The following is a 17,710-nucleotide window of genomic DNA, read 5'->3' on the forward strand; positions in this document are numbered from 1 at the left end:
GAGTGGGTTGCCATTTCCTTCTCCGGCGGGATCTTCCCGACCCAGGGATCAAACCCCAGTCTCCTGCGCGCGGATGCCTTGCCATCTGAACCAGGACATTGCTAATTCCCTAGGCAAAATACAAAGAATAGAGCTCGTGTTCTACTAAATGGAAAGATGATTTCAAAAACAGAAGCTGTCCTTTGTTGGTATCTGTGAATCTTTATGTAGTTTTCGTTGATTTTTACTGTTAAGGCTAACTGAACAAGGCAAGAGAGAAACCCCAGAATTGAAAAGCAATGGACGTTTTTGAAAGAAACATGTGCAGGTGAAGCTCTCTTCCTTTTTGAGAGATGGTTAAATGCAAAATCTTGATTCAACACATATGACTTTTGTGCACTTTCTTTCAAATCTCCATGACGAAGCCCTAAGGTGTCCAGGAAGAAAGGAGTAGAGGGGCAGACAAAAAGAGCAACCTTTCCCCTTGGTGCCATCTCAACCAGCTGCTTAGTTCCTTCATCTCAAGGACTATCATCTGGGCTTCTCTGGTTTGTCTGATTCTTGTTTCGGGGACCGTTTCTCATCACAAGGCTGTCAACAGTGGGGGTGGGGTGTGTGTGTGGGGGGGGGAGCCCTTCTTTCCATTCCACATGAGACCCAGTGGACAATCCAGGCCCTGCCCACTGCATTGAGTGTGTAGCAACAATATCAACGGTAATGCCAGTGAACAATGCGTATTCCTGGAATTCACTCCATTGGCTACTGACTGTGTGTGGTGGTGGTCTGGAACCTAGACCTGGAAGCTGTCTGGATGATTGCAAATGACACCAAAGTCTGAGGACGATGGAAGATCTTCACATTTCTGCAAGAGCCACACACCTCCAGAAGGAACCACAAGACTTGCCTGAAATGGTCAAGGTATAAGTCTTGGACTCAACGTTGGAAGGTCTCCACCTTTGCTATGGAAGTCAAACGATCTTTCTTTGAAATGAAAATGGAGCATACTGAACGTTCTCATGCTTCTAGAGCCTTTGAAAAGCCCTAACTTGTAGAAATCTGCTGTACGAGTTCCTTGAAAGCAAGAACCTCTATGTATGGATATGTCTTCATGCCTTAGATTGTGCCTCGAATATAGTGTACACATCAACCCAGGAAAGGAAAGAATTGACTCGCCAAATATACAAAGAGATCAAAAGTGCCGAGCCAAGTGACCCCTTGAGGCTTCCAAGAGCTTTTCTGTCTTTCACACACTAAGTAAATACTGAGCACCTACGATGAGCTAGGAGGCATGTAATAAGTTTCAGGGAATAGAAGGCGGAGAGAAGAAGACACAGAGTTCCTGCTTTCACTGAGACGACTCTAATGATACATCACAGGCAGGTCCTTTGAGAACCTATAGAGGGGCCTCTTCCCTCACCACAAAACCTGGGTGTCAGGGAAGGCTTTCCAGAGGCACCATTTCGTTGAGGTCCATAGGTTGAACCTAGGTAAACCAGGGTTGAGATGCAGGAAGAATTTCAGGCCGGGAAAATAGCATCTTGGAAGGCTATGTGACCAGGGAAACTTAGGACATTCAAGAAACGAAAAATGCCCTATGGGATGGAAGCCAAAGAGTGCAGAGGGCATTCCAGGCAAAAGACATCAGAGAAGAACGTGAGGAGCAAGCCTGAAGGGAAGTGGTCGTATCTTCAATATGCTGGGAAAATACGAGAGCCGTTGGAGCAGGGAGGTGACAGCATTGCATCTGCATTTCCAAAAGGTCATCTTGCTCCACATCACTAATGATTGGAGAGGCTCAACTCCAAACTCCAAGGAGGGACCACTTCACATGAGTCCGATTGGGCCTCACTGCAATGTCTGTCAATAACCAGTGCTGGAGAAGATGTGGAGCAAAGGGAACTCTCCTCCACGGGGAGTAGGAATGGGCGTGGGTAGAGCCGGTATGGAAAAGAATATGGAGGTTCCCGAAGGAACTAAAAGTGGAAGTAGCGTATGGTTCAGCAGTCCGACTCCCAGGCATGGACACACCCACGGTATAAGTGAACAAGATAGATGCCCCGTTTGGGCACATCTATCTGTGCGTGCGTGCGCACATGCGCATGCGCGATGGCCTGCGAGGCAGGGGGTGGGGCGGGGGCTGGGGCTCTGGCTGGAGTCCGTGCAAGCCCCGGGATTGCCTGAGGCAAGCCAAAGGAGCCCCAGATGGAGACGGGACTGCCGGTCGTCGGGTGTCCTGGAAGCCGAATGCGAATGCGGAGGGGCTCGCGGGCCGCGCGGAGGCAACCCAGGTCTGCAGCGGGAGTCGGGGCCCCGGCCAGCCGCTCCCCGCGGCCCGGGAGGGGCTGGGGCTGCGGGGGGGGATCCAAGAATCGGGACGCGCGGCGGGGGCTAAAGGACCTCTTCTGGTAGGCAAAAAGCCTCGAGCACCCGGGATTCCCAGGTGGTCTCCCATCCAAGATCCTAACCGGGCCCGACCCTGCTTAGCTTCCGAGATCAGACGAGATCGGGCGCCTTCAGGCTGATAGGGCCGGAGCCGGAGGCGGTTGGCGCCCTGCGCTCTAAGAGCCCTGCGCTTCGCCTCCCTTTCGCTCTGCCCTGCAGGTCGGGCCAACGGGCCGCACCTCTCGTCGGGGGGCGTGCTGTACTTGAGCCGCAAGACCCGGGACCGGACTCCAGCCTGCTGACGCCAGCCCGCCCCCCGAACACCGCCAACACCAGAGCAGCAAGCGCCTGGCCGGGCCCGGGGGCCCGAGGGGCTTCCAGGACCCCCCATTGACCGGGAGGGCGTGCGTGCATGCGTGCGCGCGGGGCCTGGGGGCTGGGCTGAGGGGTGCGGAGGTCTCGGCGCCCTCCCACCCCCGGCCACTCCAGACCTGGCCGCGCTGGCTGAGCGGGGCCTCCCCCGGATCCCATTCACTGCTCAGGCCCGCGCGGCCCCGGAGGTGTCGGTCTTCGGTGCCCGCCGCCTCCCAACCCCCGCGGCCCAGGGGCCTCTGAACCTCCTGCGGGCCTAGGCGCAGCGAAACTTGAGAGCCCAACTTGCCCGGCACCTGTCCGGTGCCCAAACCCACCAGAAGCCAGGAAGGCGCGGTCGAGCGGAGCGCCTCAGCCCCTCCCCTACGCACTACCGAGGCCCCCCCTTTGCCCCCACGCCAAGCCTTCGACCTTCCTGAGAGAGCAGACGAGCCACAGGCAGGCACACAGACAGACACACAGACACTCGCACGCACCCACGCCAAGGGAGACAGCTGGCCTGCGCAAGCTCCTCAGCCAGAGCCAGAGCGCCTGGGAGAGGCGGGGGCCAGACGAACGGGCCGGCGGCTGGCTGTCAGGAGATACAGAGGCAGAAATACATGAAGATTCCGAGACAGACTCCAAGACGGCAAGAGGAGATACAGACACACACACACACACACACACACACACACACACTTGAGTGTGGTCTTTGGAAATACTTGTGTTCGTAGTTGCTGGGTTGAGCCCAACTTTAATACAACCCATGGACTGCGGCCCATCAGGCTCCTCTGTCCGTGGCATTTCCCAGGCGAGGATACTGGGAGTGGGTTGCCATTTCCTTCTCCGGCGGGATCTTCCCGACCCAGGGATCAAACCCCAGTCTCCTGCGCGCGGATGCCTTGCCATCTGAACCAGGACATTGCTAATTCCCTAGGCAAAATACAAAGAATAGAGCTCGTGTTCTACTAAATGGAAAGATGATTTCAAAAACAGAAGCTGTCCTTTGTTGGTATCTTTGAATCTTTATGTAGTTTTCGTTGATTTTTACTGTTAAGGCTAACTGAACAAGGCAAGAGAGAAACCCCAGAATTGAAAAGCAATTGACGGTTTTGAAAGAAACATGTGCAGGTGAAGCTCTCTTCCTTTTTGAGAGATGGTTAAATGCAAAATCTTGATTCAACACATATGACTTTTGTGCACTTTCTTTCAAATCTCCATGACAAAACCCTAAGGCGTCCAGGAAGAAAGGAGTAGAGGGGCAGACAAAAAGAGCAACCTTTCCCCTTGGTGCCATCGCAACCAGCTGCTTAGTTCCTTCATCTCAAGGACTATCATCTGGGCTTCTCTGGTTTGTCTGATTCTTGTTTCGGGGACCGTTTCTCGTCACAAGGCTGTCAACAGTGGGGGTGGGGGGGTGTGTGTGTGGGGGGGAGCCCTTCTTTCCATTCCACATGAGACCCAGTGGACAATCCAGGCCCTGCCCACTGCATTGAGTGTGCAGCAACAATATCAACGGTAATGCCAGTGAACAACGCGTATTCCTGGAATCCACTCCGTTGGCTACTGACTGTGTGTGGTGGTGGTCTGGAACCTAGACCTGGAAGCTTTCTGGATGATTGCAAATGACACCAAAGTCTGAGGACGATGGAAGATCTTCACATTTCTGCAAGAGCCACACACCTCCAGAAGGAACCACAAGACTTGCCTGAAATGGTCAAGGTATAAGTCTTGGACTCAACGTTGGAAGGTCTCCACCTTTGCTATGGAAGTCAAACGATCTTTCTTTGAAATGAAAATGGAGCATACTGAACGTTCACATGCTTCTAGAGCATTTGAAAAGCCCTAACTTGTAGAAATCTGCTGTACGAGTTCCTTGAAAGCAAGAACCTCTATGTATGGATATGTCTTCATGCCTTAGATTGTGCCTCGAATATAGTGTACACATCAACCCAGGAAAGGAAAGAATTGACTCGCCAAATATACAAAGAGATCAAAAGTGCCGAGCCAAGTGACCCCTTGAGGCTTCCAAGAGCTTTTCTGTCTTTCACACACTAAGTAAATACTGAGCACCTACGATGAGCTAGGAGGCATGTAATAAGTTTCAGGGAATAGAAGGCGGAGAGAAGAAGACACAGAGTTCCTGCTTTCACTGAGACGACTCTAATGATACATCACAGGCAGATCCTTTGAGAACCTACAGAGGGGCCTCTTCCCTCACCACAAAACCTGGGTGTCAGGGAAGGCTTTCCAGAGGCACCATTTCGTTGAGGTCCATAGGTTGAACCTAGGTAAACCAGGGTTGAGTTGCAGGAAGAATTTCAGGCCGGGAAAATAGCATCTTGGAAGGCTATGTGACCAGGGAAACTTAGGACATTCAAGAAACGAAAAATGCCCTATGGGATGGAAGCCAAAGAGTGCAGAGGGCATTCCAGGCAAAAGACTTCAGAGAAGAACGTGAGGAGCAAGCCTGAAGGGAAGTGGTCGTATCTTCAATATGCTGGGAAAATACGAGAGCCGTTGGAGCAGGGAGGTGACAGCATTGCATCTGCATTTCCAAAAGGTCATCTTGCTCCACATCACTAATGATTGGAGAGGCTCAACTCCAAACTCCAAGGAGGGACCATTTCACATGAGTCCGATTGGGCCTCACTGCAATGTCTGTCAATAACCAGTGCTGGAGAAGATGTGGAGCAAAGGGAACTCTCCTCCACGGGGAGTAGGAATGGGCGTGGGTAGAGCCGGTATGGAAAAGAATATGGAGGTTCCCGAAGGAACTAAAAGTGGAAGTAGCGTATGGTTCAGCAGTCCGACTCCCAGGCATGGACACACCCACGGTATAAGTGAACAAGATAGATGCCCCGTTTGGGCACATCTATCTGTGCGTGCGTGCGCACATGCGCATGCGCGATGGCCTGCGAGGCAGGGGGTGGGGCGGGGGCTGGGGCTCTGGCTGGAGTCCGTGCAAGCCCCGGGATTGCCTGAGGCAAGCCAAAGGAGCCCCAGATGGAGACGGGACTGCCGGTCGTCGGGTGTCCTGGAAGCCGAATGCGAATGCGGAGGGGCTCGCGGGCCGCGCGGAGGCAACCCAGGTCTGCAGCGGGAGTCGGGGCCCCGGCCAGCCGCTCCCCGCGGCCCGGGAGGGGCTGGGGCTGCGGGGGGGGATCCAAGAATCGGGACGCGCGGCAGGGGTTAAGGACCTCTTCTGGTAGGCAAAAAGCCTCGAGCACCCGGGATTCCCAGGTGGTCTCCCATCCAAGATCCTAACCAGGCCCGACCCTGCTTAGCTTCCGAGATCAGACGAGATCGGACGCCTTCAGGCTGATAGGGCCGGAGCCGGAGGCCGTTGGCGCCGTGCGCTCTAAGAGCCTTGCGCTTCGCCTCCCTTTCGCTCTGCCCTGCAGGTCGGGCCAACGGGCCGCACCTCTCGTCGGGGGGCGTGCTGTACTTGAGCCGCAAGACCCGCGACCGGACTCCAGCCTGCTGACGCCAGCCCGCCCCCCGAACACCGCCAACACCAGAGCAGCAAGCGCCTGGCCGGGCCCGGGGGCCCGAGGGGCTTCCAGGACCCCCCATTGACCGGGAGGGCGTGCGTGCATGCGTGCGCGCGGGGCCTGGGGGCTGGGCTGAGGGGTGCGGAGGTCTCGGCGCCCTCCCACCCCCGGCCACTCCAGACCTGGCCGCGCTGGCTGAGCGGGGCCTCCCCCGGATCCCATTCACTGCTCAGGCCCGCGCGGCCCCGGAGGTGTCGGTCTTCGGTGCCCGCCGCCTCCCAACCCCCGCGGCCCAGGGGCCTCTGAACCTCCTGCGGGCCTAGGCGCAGCGAAACTTGAGAGCCCAACTTGCCCGGCACCTGTCCGGTGCCCAAACCCACCAGAAGCCAGGAAGGCGCGGTCGAGCGGAGCGCCTCAGCCCCTCCCCTACGCACTACCGAGGCCCCCCCTTTGACCCCACGCCAAGCCTTCGACCTTCCTGAGAGAGCAGACGAGCCACAGGCAGGCACACAGACAGACACACAGACACTCGCACGCACCCACGCCAAGGGAGACAGCTGGCCTGCGCAAGCTCCTCAGCCAGAGCCAGAGCGCCTGGGAGAGGCGGGGGCCAGATGAACGGGCCGGCGGCTGGCTGTCAGGAGATACAGAGGCAGAAATACATGAAGATTCCGAGACAGACTCCAAGAGGGCAAGAGGAGATACAGACACACACACACACACACACACACACACACACACACTTGAGTGTGGTCTTTGGAAATACTTGTGTTCGTAGTTGCTGGGTTGAGCCCAACTTTAATACAACCCATGGACTGCGGCCCATCAGGCTCCTCTGTCCGTGGCATTTCCCAGGCGAGGATACTGGGAGTGGGTTGCCATTTCCTTCTCCGGCGGGATCTTCCCGACCCAGGGATCAAACCCCAGTCTCCTGCGCGCGGATGCCTTGCCATCTGAACCAGGACATTGCTAATTCCCTAGGCAAAATACAAAGAATAGAGCTCGTGTTCTACTAAATGGAAAGATGATTTCAAAAACAGAAGCTGTCCTTTGTTGGTATCTTTGAATCTTTATGTAGTTTTCGTTGATTTTTACTGTTAAGGCTAACTGAACAAGGCAAGAGAGAAACCCCAGAATTGAAAAGCAATGGACGTTTTTGAAAGAAACATGTGCAGGTGAAGCTCTCTTCCTTTTTGAGAGATGGTTAAATGCAAAATCTTGATTCAACACATATGACTTTTGTGCACTTTCTTTCAAATCTCCATGACAAAACCCTAAGGCGTCCAGGAAGAAAGGAGTAGAGGGGCAGACAAAAAGAGCAACCTTTCCCCTTGGTGCCATCGCAACCAGCTGCTTAGTTCCTTCATCTCAAGGACTATCATCTGGGCTTCTCTGGTTTGTCTGATTCTTGTTTCGGGGACCGTTTCTCGTCACAAGGCTGTCAACAGTGGGGGTGGGGGTGTGTGTGTGGGGGGGGGGAGCCCTTCTTTCCATTCCACATGAGACCCAGTGGACAATCCAGGCCCTGCCCACTGCATTGAGTGTGCAGCAACAATATCAACGGTAATGCCAGTGAACAACGCGTATTCCTGGAATCCACTCCGTTGGCTACTGACTGTGTGTGGTGGTGGTCTGGAACCTAGACCTGGAAGCTTTCTGGATGATTGCAAATGACACCAAAGTCTGAGGACGATGGAAGATCTTCACATTTCTGCAAGAGCCACACACGTCCAGAAGGAACCACAAGACTTGCCTGAAATGGTCAAGGTATAAGTCTTGGACTCAACGTTGGAAGGTCTCCACCTTTGCTATGGAAGTCAAACGATCTTTCTTTGAAATGAAAATGGAGCATACTGAACGTTCACATGCTTCTAGAGCATTTGAAAAGCCCTAACTTGTAGAAATCTGCTGTACGAGTTCCTTGAAAGCAAGAACCTCTATGTATGGATATGTCTTCATGCCTTAGATTGTGCCTCGAATATAGTGTACACATCAACCCAGGAAAGGAAAGAATTGACTCGCCAAATATACAAAGAGATCAAAAGTGCCGAGCCAAGTGACCCCTTGAGGCTTCCAAGAGCTTTTCTGTCTTTCACACACTAAGTAAATACTGAGCACCTACGATGAGCTAGGAGGCATGTAATAAGTTTCAGGGAATAGAAGGCGGAGAGAAGAAGACACAGAGTTCCTGCTTTCACTGAGACGACTCTAATGATACATCACAGGCAGATCCTTTGAGAACCTATAGAGGGGCCTCTTCCCTCACCACAAAACCTGGGTGTCAGGGAAGGCTTTCCAGAGGCACCATTTCGTTGAGGTCCATAGGTTGAACCTAGGTAAACCAGGGTTGAGTTGCAGGAAGAATTTCAGGCCGGGAAAATAGCATCTTGGAAGGCTATGTGACCAGGGAAACTTAGGACATTCAAGAAACGAAAAATGCCCTATGGGATGGAAGCCAAAGAGTGCAGAGGGCATTCCAGGCAAAAGACATCAGAGAAGAACGTGAGGAGCAAGCCTGAAGGGAAGTGGTCGTATCTTCAATATGCTGGGAAAATACGAGAGCCGTTGGAGCAGGGAGGTGACAGCATTGCATCTGCATTTCCAAAAGGTCATCTTGCTCCACATCACTAATGATTGGAGAGGCTCAACTCCAAACTCCAAGGAGGGACCACTTCACATGAGTCCGATTGGGCCTCACTGCAATGTCTGTCAATAACCAGTGCTGGAGAAGATGTGGAGCAAAGGGAACTCTCCTCCACGGGGAGTAGGAATGGGCGTGGGTAGAGCCGGTATGGAAAAGAATATGGAGGTTCCCGAAGGAACTAAAAGTGGAAGTAGCGTATGGTTCAGCAGTCCGACTCCCAGGCATGGACACACCCACGGTATAAGTGAACAAGATAGATGCCCCGTTTGGGCACATCTATCTGTGCGTGCGTGCGCACATGCGCATGCGCGATGGCCTGCGAGGCAGGGGGTGGGGCGGGGGCTGGGGCTCTGGCTGGAGTCCGTGCAAGCCCCGGGATTGCCTGAGGCAAGCCAAAGGAGCCCCAGATGGAGACGGGACTGCCGGTCGTCGGGTGTCCTGGAAGCCGAATGCGAATGCGGAGGGGCTCGCGGGCCGCGCGGAGGCAACCCAGGTCTGCAGCGGGAGTCGGGGCCCCGGCCAGCCGCTCCCCGCGGCCCGGGAGGGGCTGGGGCTGCGGGGGGGGATCCAAGAATCGGGACGCGCGGCGGGGGCTAAAGGACCTCTTCTGGTAGGCAAAAAGCCTCGAGCACCCGGGATTCCCAGGTGGTCTCCCATCCAAGATCCTAACCGGGCCCGACCCTGCTTAGCTTCCGAGATCAGACGAGATCGGGCGCCTTCAGGCTGATAGGGCCGGAGCCGGAGGCGGTTGGCGCCCTGCGCTCTAAGAGCCCTGCGCTTCGCCTCCCTTTCGCTCTGCCCTGCAGGTCGGGCCAACGGGCCGCACCTCTCGTCGGGGGGCGTGCTGTACTTGAGCCGCAAGACCCGCGACCGGACTCCAGCCTGCTGACGCCAGCCCGCCCCCCGAACACCGCCAACACCAGAGCAGCAAGCGCCTGGCCGGGCCCGGGGGCCCGAGGGGCTTCCAGGACCCCCCATTGACCGGGAGGGCGTGCGTGCATGCGTGCGCGCGGGGCCTGGGGGCTGGGCTGAGGGGTGCGGAGGTCTCGGCGCCCTCCCACCCCCGGCCACTCCAGACCTGGCCGCGCTGGCTGAGCGGGGCCTCCCCCGGATCCCATTCACTGCTCAGGCCCGCGCGGCCCCGGAGGTGTCGGTCTTCGGTGCCCGCCGCCTCCCAACCCCCGCGGCCCAGGGGCCTCTGAACCTCCTGCGGGCCTAGGCGCAGCGAAACTTGAGAGCCCAACTTGCCCGGCACCTGTCCGGTGCCCAAACCCACCAGAAGCCAGGAAGGCGCGGTCGAGCGGAGCGCCTCAGCCCCTCCCCTACGCACTACCGAGGCCCCCCCTTTGCCCCCACGCCAAGCCTTCGACCTTCCTGAGAGAGCAGACGAGCCACAGGCAGGCACACAGACAGACACACAGACACTCGCACGCACCCACGCCAAGGGAGACAGCTGGCCTGCGCAAGCTCCTCAGCCAGAGCCAGAGCGCCTGGGAGAGGCGGGGGCCAGACGAACGGGCCGGCGGCTGGCTGTCAGGAGATACAGAGGCAGAAATACATGAAGATTCCGAGACAGACTCCAAGAGGGCAAGAGGAGATACAGACACACACACACACACACACACACACACACACACACACACACTTGAGTGTGGTCTTTGGAAATACTTGTGTTCGTAGTTGCTGGGTTGAGCCCAACTTTAATACAACCCATGGACTGCGGCCCATCAGGCTCCTCTGTCCGTGGCATTTCCCAGGCGAGGATACTGGGAGTGGGTTGCCATTTCCTTCTCCGGCGGGATCTTCCCGACCCAGGGATCAAACCCCAGTCTCCTGCGCGCGGATGCCTTGCCATCTGAACCAGGACATTGCTAATTCCCTAGGCAAAATACAAAGAATAGAGCTCGTGTTCTACTAAATGGAAAGATGATTTCAAAAACAGAAGCTGTCCTTTGTTGGTATCTTTGAATCTTTATGTAGTTTTCGTTGATTTTTACTGTTAAGGCTAACTGAACAAGGCAAGAGAGAAACCCCAGAATTGAAAAGCAATTGACGGTTTTGAAAGAAACATGTGCAGGTGAAGCTCTCTTCCTTTTTGAGAGATGGTTAAATGCAAAATCTTGATTCAACACATATGACTTTTGTGCACTTTCTTTCAAATCTCCATGACAAAACCCTAAGGCGTCCAGGAAGAAAGGAGTAGAGGGGCAGACAAAAAGAGCAACCTTTCCCCTTGGTGCCATGGCAACCAGCTGCTTAGTTCCTTCATCTCAAGGACTATCATCTGGGCTTCTCTGGTTTGTCTGATTCTTGTTTCGGGGACCGTTTCTCGTCACAAGGCTGTCAACAGTGGGGGTGGGGGTGTGTGTGTGTGGGGGGGGAGCCCTTCTTTCCATTCCACATGAGACCCAGTGGACAATCCAGGCCCTGCCCACTGCATTGAGTGTGCAGCAACAATATCAACGGTAATGCCGGTGAACAACGCGTATTCCTGGAATCCACTCCGTTGGCTACTGACTGTGTGTGGTGGTGGTCTGGAACCTAGACCTGGAAGCTTTCTGGATGATTGCAAATGACACCAAAGTCTGAGGACGATGGAAGATCTTCACATTTCTGCAAGAGCCACACACGTCCAGAAGGAACCACAAGACTTGCCTGAAATGGTCAAGGTATAAGTCTTGGACTCAACGTTGGAAGGTCTCCACCTTTGCTATGGAAGTCAAACGATCTTTCTTTGAAATGAAAATGGAGCATACTGAACGTTCACATGCTTCTAGAGCATTTGAAAAGCCCTAACTTGTAGAAATCTGCTGTACGAGTTCCTTGAAAGCAAGAACCTCTATGTATGGATATGTCTTCATGCCTTAGATTGTGCCTCGAATATAGTGTACACATCAACCCAGGAAAGGAAAGAATTGACTCGCCAAATATACAAAGATATCAAAAGTGCCGAGCCAAGTGACCCCTTGAGGCTTCCAAGTGCTTTTCTGTCTTTCACACACTAAGTAAATACTGAGCACCTACGATGAGCTAGGAGGCATGTAATAAGTTTCAGGGAATAGAAGGCGGAGAGAAGAAGACACAGAGTTCCTGCTTTCACTGAGACGACTCTAATGATACATCACAGGCAGATCCTTTGAGAACCTACAGAGGGGCCTCTTCCCTCACCACAAAACCTGGGTGTCAGGGAAGGCTTTCCAGAGGCACCATTTCGTTGAGGTCCATAGGTTGAACCTAGGTAAACCAGGGTTGAGTTGCAGGAAGAATTTCAGGCAGGGAAAATAGCATCTTGGAAGGCTATGTGACCAGGGAAACTTAGGACATTCAAGAAACGAAAAATGCCCTATGGGATGGAAGCCAAAGAGTGCAGAGGGCATTCCAGGCAAAAGACTTCAGAGAAGAACGTGAGGAGCAAGCCTGAAGGGAAGTGGTCGTATCTTCAATATGCTGGGAAAATACGAGAGCCGTTGGAGCAGGGAGGTGACAGCATTGCATCTGCATTTCCAAAAGGTCATCTTGCTCCACATCACTAATGATTGGAGAGGCTCAACTCCAAACTCCAAGGAGGGACCACTTCACATGAGTCCGATTGGGCCTCACTGCAATGTCTGTCAATAACCAGTGCTGGAGAAGATGTGGAGCAAAGGGAACTCTCCTCCACGGGGAGTAGGAATGGGCGTGGGTAGAGCCGGTATGGAAAAGAATATGGAGGTTCCCGAAGGAACTAAAAGTGGAAGTAACGTATGGTTCAGCAGTCCGACTCCCAGGCATGGACACACCCACGGTATAAGTGAACAAGATAGATGCCCCGTTTGGGCACATCTATCTGTGCGTGCGTGCGCACATGCGCATGCGCGATGGCCTGCGAGGCAGGGGGTGGGGCGGGGGCTGGGGCTCTGGCTGGAGTCCGTGCAAGCCCCGGGATTGCCTGAGGCAAGCCAAAGGAGCCCCAGATGGAGACGGGACTGCCGGTCGTCGGGTGTCCTGGAAGCCGAATGCGAATGCGGAGGGGCTCGCGGGCCGCGCGGAGGCAACCCAGGTCTGCAGCGGGAGTCGGGGCCCCGGCCAGCCGCTCCCCGCGGCCCGGGAGGGGCTGGGGCTGCGGGGGGGGATCCAAGAATCGGGACGCGCGGCGGGGGCTAAAGGACCTCTTCTGGTAGGCAAAAAGCCTCGAGCACCCGGGATTCCCAGGTGGTCTCCCATCCAAGATCCTAACCAGGCCCGACCCTGCTTAGCTTCCGAGATCAGACGAGATCGGACGCCTTCAGGCTGATAGGGCCGGAGCCGGAGGCCGTTGGCGCCGTGCGCTCTAAGAGCCTTGTGCTTCGCCTCCCTTTCGCTCTGCCCTGCAGGTCGGGCCAACGGGCCGCACCTCTCGTCGGGGGGCGTGCTGTACTTGAGCCGCAAGACCCGCGACCGGACTCCAGCCTGCTGACGCCAGCCCGCCCCCCGAACACCGCCAACACCAGAGCAGCAAGCGCCTGGCCGGGCCCGGGGGCCCGAGGGGCTTCCAGGACCCCCCATTGACCGGGAGGGCGTGCGTGCATGCGTGCGCGCGGGGCCTGGGGGCTGGGCTGAGGGGTGCGGAGGTCTCCGCGCCCTCCCACCCGCGGCAACTCCAGACCCGGCCGCGCTGGCTGAGCCGGGCCTCCCCCGGATCCCATTCGCTGCTCAGGCCCGCGCGGCCCCAGATGTGTCGGTCTTCGGCGCCCGCCGCCTCCCAACCCCAGCGGCCCAGGGGCCTCTGAACCTCCTGCGGGCCTAGGCGCAGCGAAACTTGAGCGCCCAACTTGCCCGGCACCTGTCCGGTGCCCAAACCCAGCAGAAGCCAGGGAGGCGCGGTCGAGCGGAGCGCCTCAGCCCCTCCCCTTCGCACTACCGAGGCCCCCCCTTTGCCCCCACGCCAAGCCTTCGACCTTCCTGAGAGAGCAGACGAGCCACAGGCAGGCACACAGACAGACACACAGACACTCGCACGCACCCACGCCAAGGGAGACAGCTGGCCTGCGCAAGCTCCTCAGCCAGAGCCAGAGCGCCTGGGAGAGGCGGGGGCCAGATGAACGGGCCGGCGGCTGGCTGTCAGGAGATACAGAGGCAGAAATACATGAAGATTCCGAGACAGACTCCAAGACGGCAAGAGGAGATACACACACACACACACACACACACACACACACACACACACACACTTGAGTGTGGTCTTTGGAAATACTTGTGTTCGTAGTTGCTGGGTTGAGCCCAACTTTAATACAACCCATGGACTGCGGCCCATCAGGCTCCTCTGTCCGTGGCATTTCCCAGGCGAGGATACTGGGAGTGGGTTGCCATTTCCTTCTCCGGCGGGATCTTCCCGACCCAGGGATCAAACCCCAGTCTCCTGCGCGCGGATGCCTTGCCATCTGAACCAGGACATTGCTAATTCCCTAGGCAAAATACAAAGAATAGAGCTCGTGTTCTACTAAATGGAAAGATGATTTCAAAAACAGAAGCTGTCCTTTGTTGGTATCTTTGAATCTTTATGTAGTTTTCGTTGATTTTTACTGTTAAGGCTAACTGAACAAGGCAAGAGAGAAACCCCAGAATTGAAAAGCAATTGACGGTTTTGAAAGAAACATGTGCAGGTGAAGCTCTCTTCCTTTTTGAGAGATGGTTAAATGCAAAATCTTGATTCAACACATATGACTTTTGTGCACTTTCTTTCAAATCTCCATGACAAAACCCTAAGGCGTCCAGGAAGAAAGGAGTAGAGGGGCAGACAAAAAGAGCAACCTTTCCCCTTGGTGCCATGGCAACCAGCTGCTTAGTTCCTTCATCTCAAGGACTATCATCTGGGCTTCTCTGGTTTGTCTGATTCTTGTTTCGGGGACCGTTTCTCGTCACAAGGCTGTCAACAGTGGGGGTGGGGGTGTGTGTGTGGGGGGGGGAGCCCTTCTTTCCATTCCACATGAGACCCAGTGGACAATCCAGGCCCTGCCCACTGCATTGAGTGTGCAGCAACAATATCAACGGTAATGCCGGTGAACAACGCGTATTCCTGGAATCCACTCCGTTGGCTACTGACTGTGTGTGGTGGTGGTCTGGAACCTAGACCTGGAAGCTTTCTGGATGATTGCAAATGACACCAAAGTCTGAGGACGATGGAAGATCTTCACATTTCTGCAAGAGCCACACACCTCCAGAAGGAACCACAAGACTTGCCTGAAATGGTCAAGGTATAAGTCTTGGACTCAACGTTGGAAGGTCTCCACCTTTGCTATGGAAGTCAAACGATCTTTCTTTGAAATGAAAATGGAGCATACTGAACGTTCACATGCTTCTAGAGCATTTGAAAAGCCCTAACTTGTAGAAATCTGCTGTACGAGTTCCTTGAAAGCAAGAACCTCTATGTATGGATATGTCTTCATGCCTTAGATTGTGCCTCGAATATAGTGTACACATCAACCCAGGAAAGGAAAGAATTGACTCGCCAAATATACAAAGAGATCAAAAGTGCCGAGCCAAGTGACCCCTTGAGGCTTCCAAGAGCTTTTCTGTCTTTCACACACTAAGTAAATACTGAGCACCTACGATGAGCTAGGAGGCATGTAATAAGTTTCAGGGAATAGAAGGCGGAGAGAAGAAGACACAGAGTTCCTGCTTTCACTGAGACGACTCTAATGATACATCACAGGCAGATCCTTTGAGAACCTATAGAGGGGCCTCTTCCCTCACCACAAAACCTGGGTGTCAGGGAAGGCTTTCCAGAGGCACCATTTCGTTGAGGTCCATAGGTTGAACCTAGGTAAACCAGGGTTGAGTTGCAGGAAGAATTTCAGGCCGGGAAAATAGCATCTTGGAAGGCTATGTGACCAGGGAAACTTAGGACATTCAAGAAACGAAAAATGCCCTATGGGATGGAAGCCAAAGAGTGCAGAGGGCATTCCAGGCAAAAGACTTCAGAGAAGAACGTGAGGAGCAAGCCTGAAGGGAAGTGGTCGTATCTTCAATATGCTGGGAAAATACGAGAGCCGTTGGAGCAGGGAGGTGACAGCATTGCATCTGCATTTCCAAAAGGTCATCTTGCTCCACATCACTAATGATTGGAGAGGCTCAACTCCAAACTCCAAGGAGGGACCACTTCACATGAGTCCGATTGGGCCTCACTGCAATGTCTGTCAATAACCAGTGCTGGAGAAGATGTGGAGCAAAGGGAACTCTCCTCCACGGGGAGTAGGAATGGGCGTGGGTAGAGCCGGTATGGAAAAGAATATGGAGGTTCCCGAAGGAACTAAAAGTGGAAGTAGCGTATGGTTCAGCAGTCCGACTCCCAGGCATGGACACACCCACGGTATAAGTGAACAAGATAGATGCCCCGTTTGGGCACATCTATCTGTGCGTGCGTGCGCACATGCGCATGCGCGATGGCCTGCGAGGCAGGGGGTGGGGCGGGGGCTGGGGCTCTGGCTGGAGTCCGTGCAAGCCCCGGGATTGCCTGAGGCAAGCCAAAGGAGCCCCAGATGGAGACGGGACTGCCGGTCGTCGGGTGTCCTGGAAGCCGAATGCGAATGCGGAGGGGCTCGCGGGCCGCGCGGAGGCAACCCAGGTCTGCAGCGGGAGTCGGGGCCCCGGCCAGCCGCTCCCCGCGGCCCGGGAGGGGCTGGGGCTGCGGGGGGGGATCCAAGAATCGGGACGCGCGGCGGGGGCTAAAGGACCTCTTCTGGTAGGCAAAAAGCCTCGAGCACCCGGGATTCCCAGGTGGTCTCCCATCCAAGATCCTAACCAGGCCCGACCCTGCTTAGCTTCCGAGATCAGACGAGATCGGGCGCCTTCAGGCTGATAGGGCCGGAGCCGGAGGCGGTTGGCGCCGTTCGCTCTAAGAGCCTTGCGCTTCGCCTCCCTTTCGCTCTTCCCTGCAGGTCGGGCCAACGGGCCGCACCTCTCGTCGGGGGGCGTGCTGTACTTGAGCCGCAAGACCCGCGACCGGACTCCAGCCTGCTGACGCCAGCCCGCCCCCCGAACACCGCCAACACCAGAGCAGCAAGCGCCTGGCCGGGCCCGGGGGCCCGAGGGGCTTCCAGGACCCCCCATTGACCGGGAGGGCGTGCGTGCATGCGTGCGCGCGGGGCCTGGGGGCTGCCTGAGGGGTGCGGAGGTCTCGGCGCCCTCCCACCCCCGGCCACTCCAGACCTGGCCGCGCTGGCTGAGCGGGGCCTCCCCCGGATCCCATTCACTGCTCAGGCCCGCGCGGCCCCGGAGGTGTCGGTCTTCGGCGCCCGCCGCCTCCCAACCCCCGCGGCCCAGGGGCCTCTGAACCTCCTGCGGGCCTAGGCGCAGCGAAACTTGAGAGCCCAACTTGCCCAGCACCTGTCCGGTGCCCAAACCCACCAGAAGCCAGGAAGGCGCGGTCGAGCGGAGCGCCTCAGCCCCTCCCCTTCGCACTACCGAGGCCCCCCCTTTGCCCCCACGCCAAGCCTTCGACCTTCCTGAGAGAGCAGACGAGCCACAGGCAGGCACACAGACAGACACACAGACACTCGCACGCACCCACGCCAAGGGAGACAGCTGGCCTGCGCAAGCTCCTCAGCCAGAGCCAGAGCGCCTGGGAGAGGCGGGGGCCAGACGAACGGGCCGGCGGCTGGCTGTCAGGAGATACAGAGGCAGAAATACATGAAGATTCCGAGACAGACTCCAAGACGGCAAGAGGAGATACACACACACACACACACACACACACACACACACACACACACTTGAGTGTGGTCTTTGGAAATACTTGTGTTCGTAGTTGCTGGGTTGAGCCCAACTTTAATACAACCCATGGACTGCGGCCCATCAGGCTCCTCTGTCCGTGGCATTTCCCAGGCGAGGATACTGGGAGTGG

General features: G+C 55.9%; 3 pseudogenes; all 3 read right to left on the reverse strand.

Annotated features, from left to right (window-relative positions):
* Positions 1–2,394: 2,394 nt before the first annotated feature.
* Positions 2,395–2,514, reverse strand: LOC147350663 (5S ribosomal RNA; annotated as a pseudogene).
* A 6,956-nt stretch (positions 2,515–9,470) lies between these two features.
* On the reverse strand, positions 9,471–9,590 carry LOC147350664 (5S ribosomal RNA; annotated as a pseudogene).
* Positions 9,591–16,559: 6,969 nt separating this feature from the next.
* LOC147350665 (5S ribosomal RNA) lies at positions 16,560–16,679 on the reverse strand (annotated as a pseudogene).
* Positions 16,680–17,710: the final 1,031 nt, after the last annotated feature.

Source organism: Bos grunniens, chromosome 20, assembly GCF_055505025.1.
Source record: "Bos grunniens cultivar Pamir isolate PY7600 chromosome 20, Bosgru_T2T1.0, whole genome shotgun sequence".
Lineage (NCBI taxonomy): Eukaryota > Metazoa > Chordata > Mammalia > Artiodactyla > Bovidae > Bos > Bos grunniens.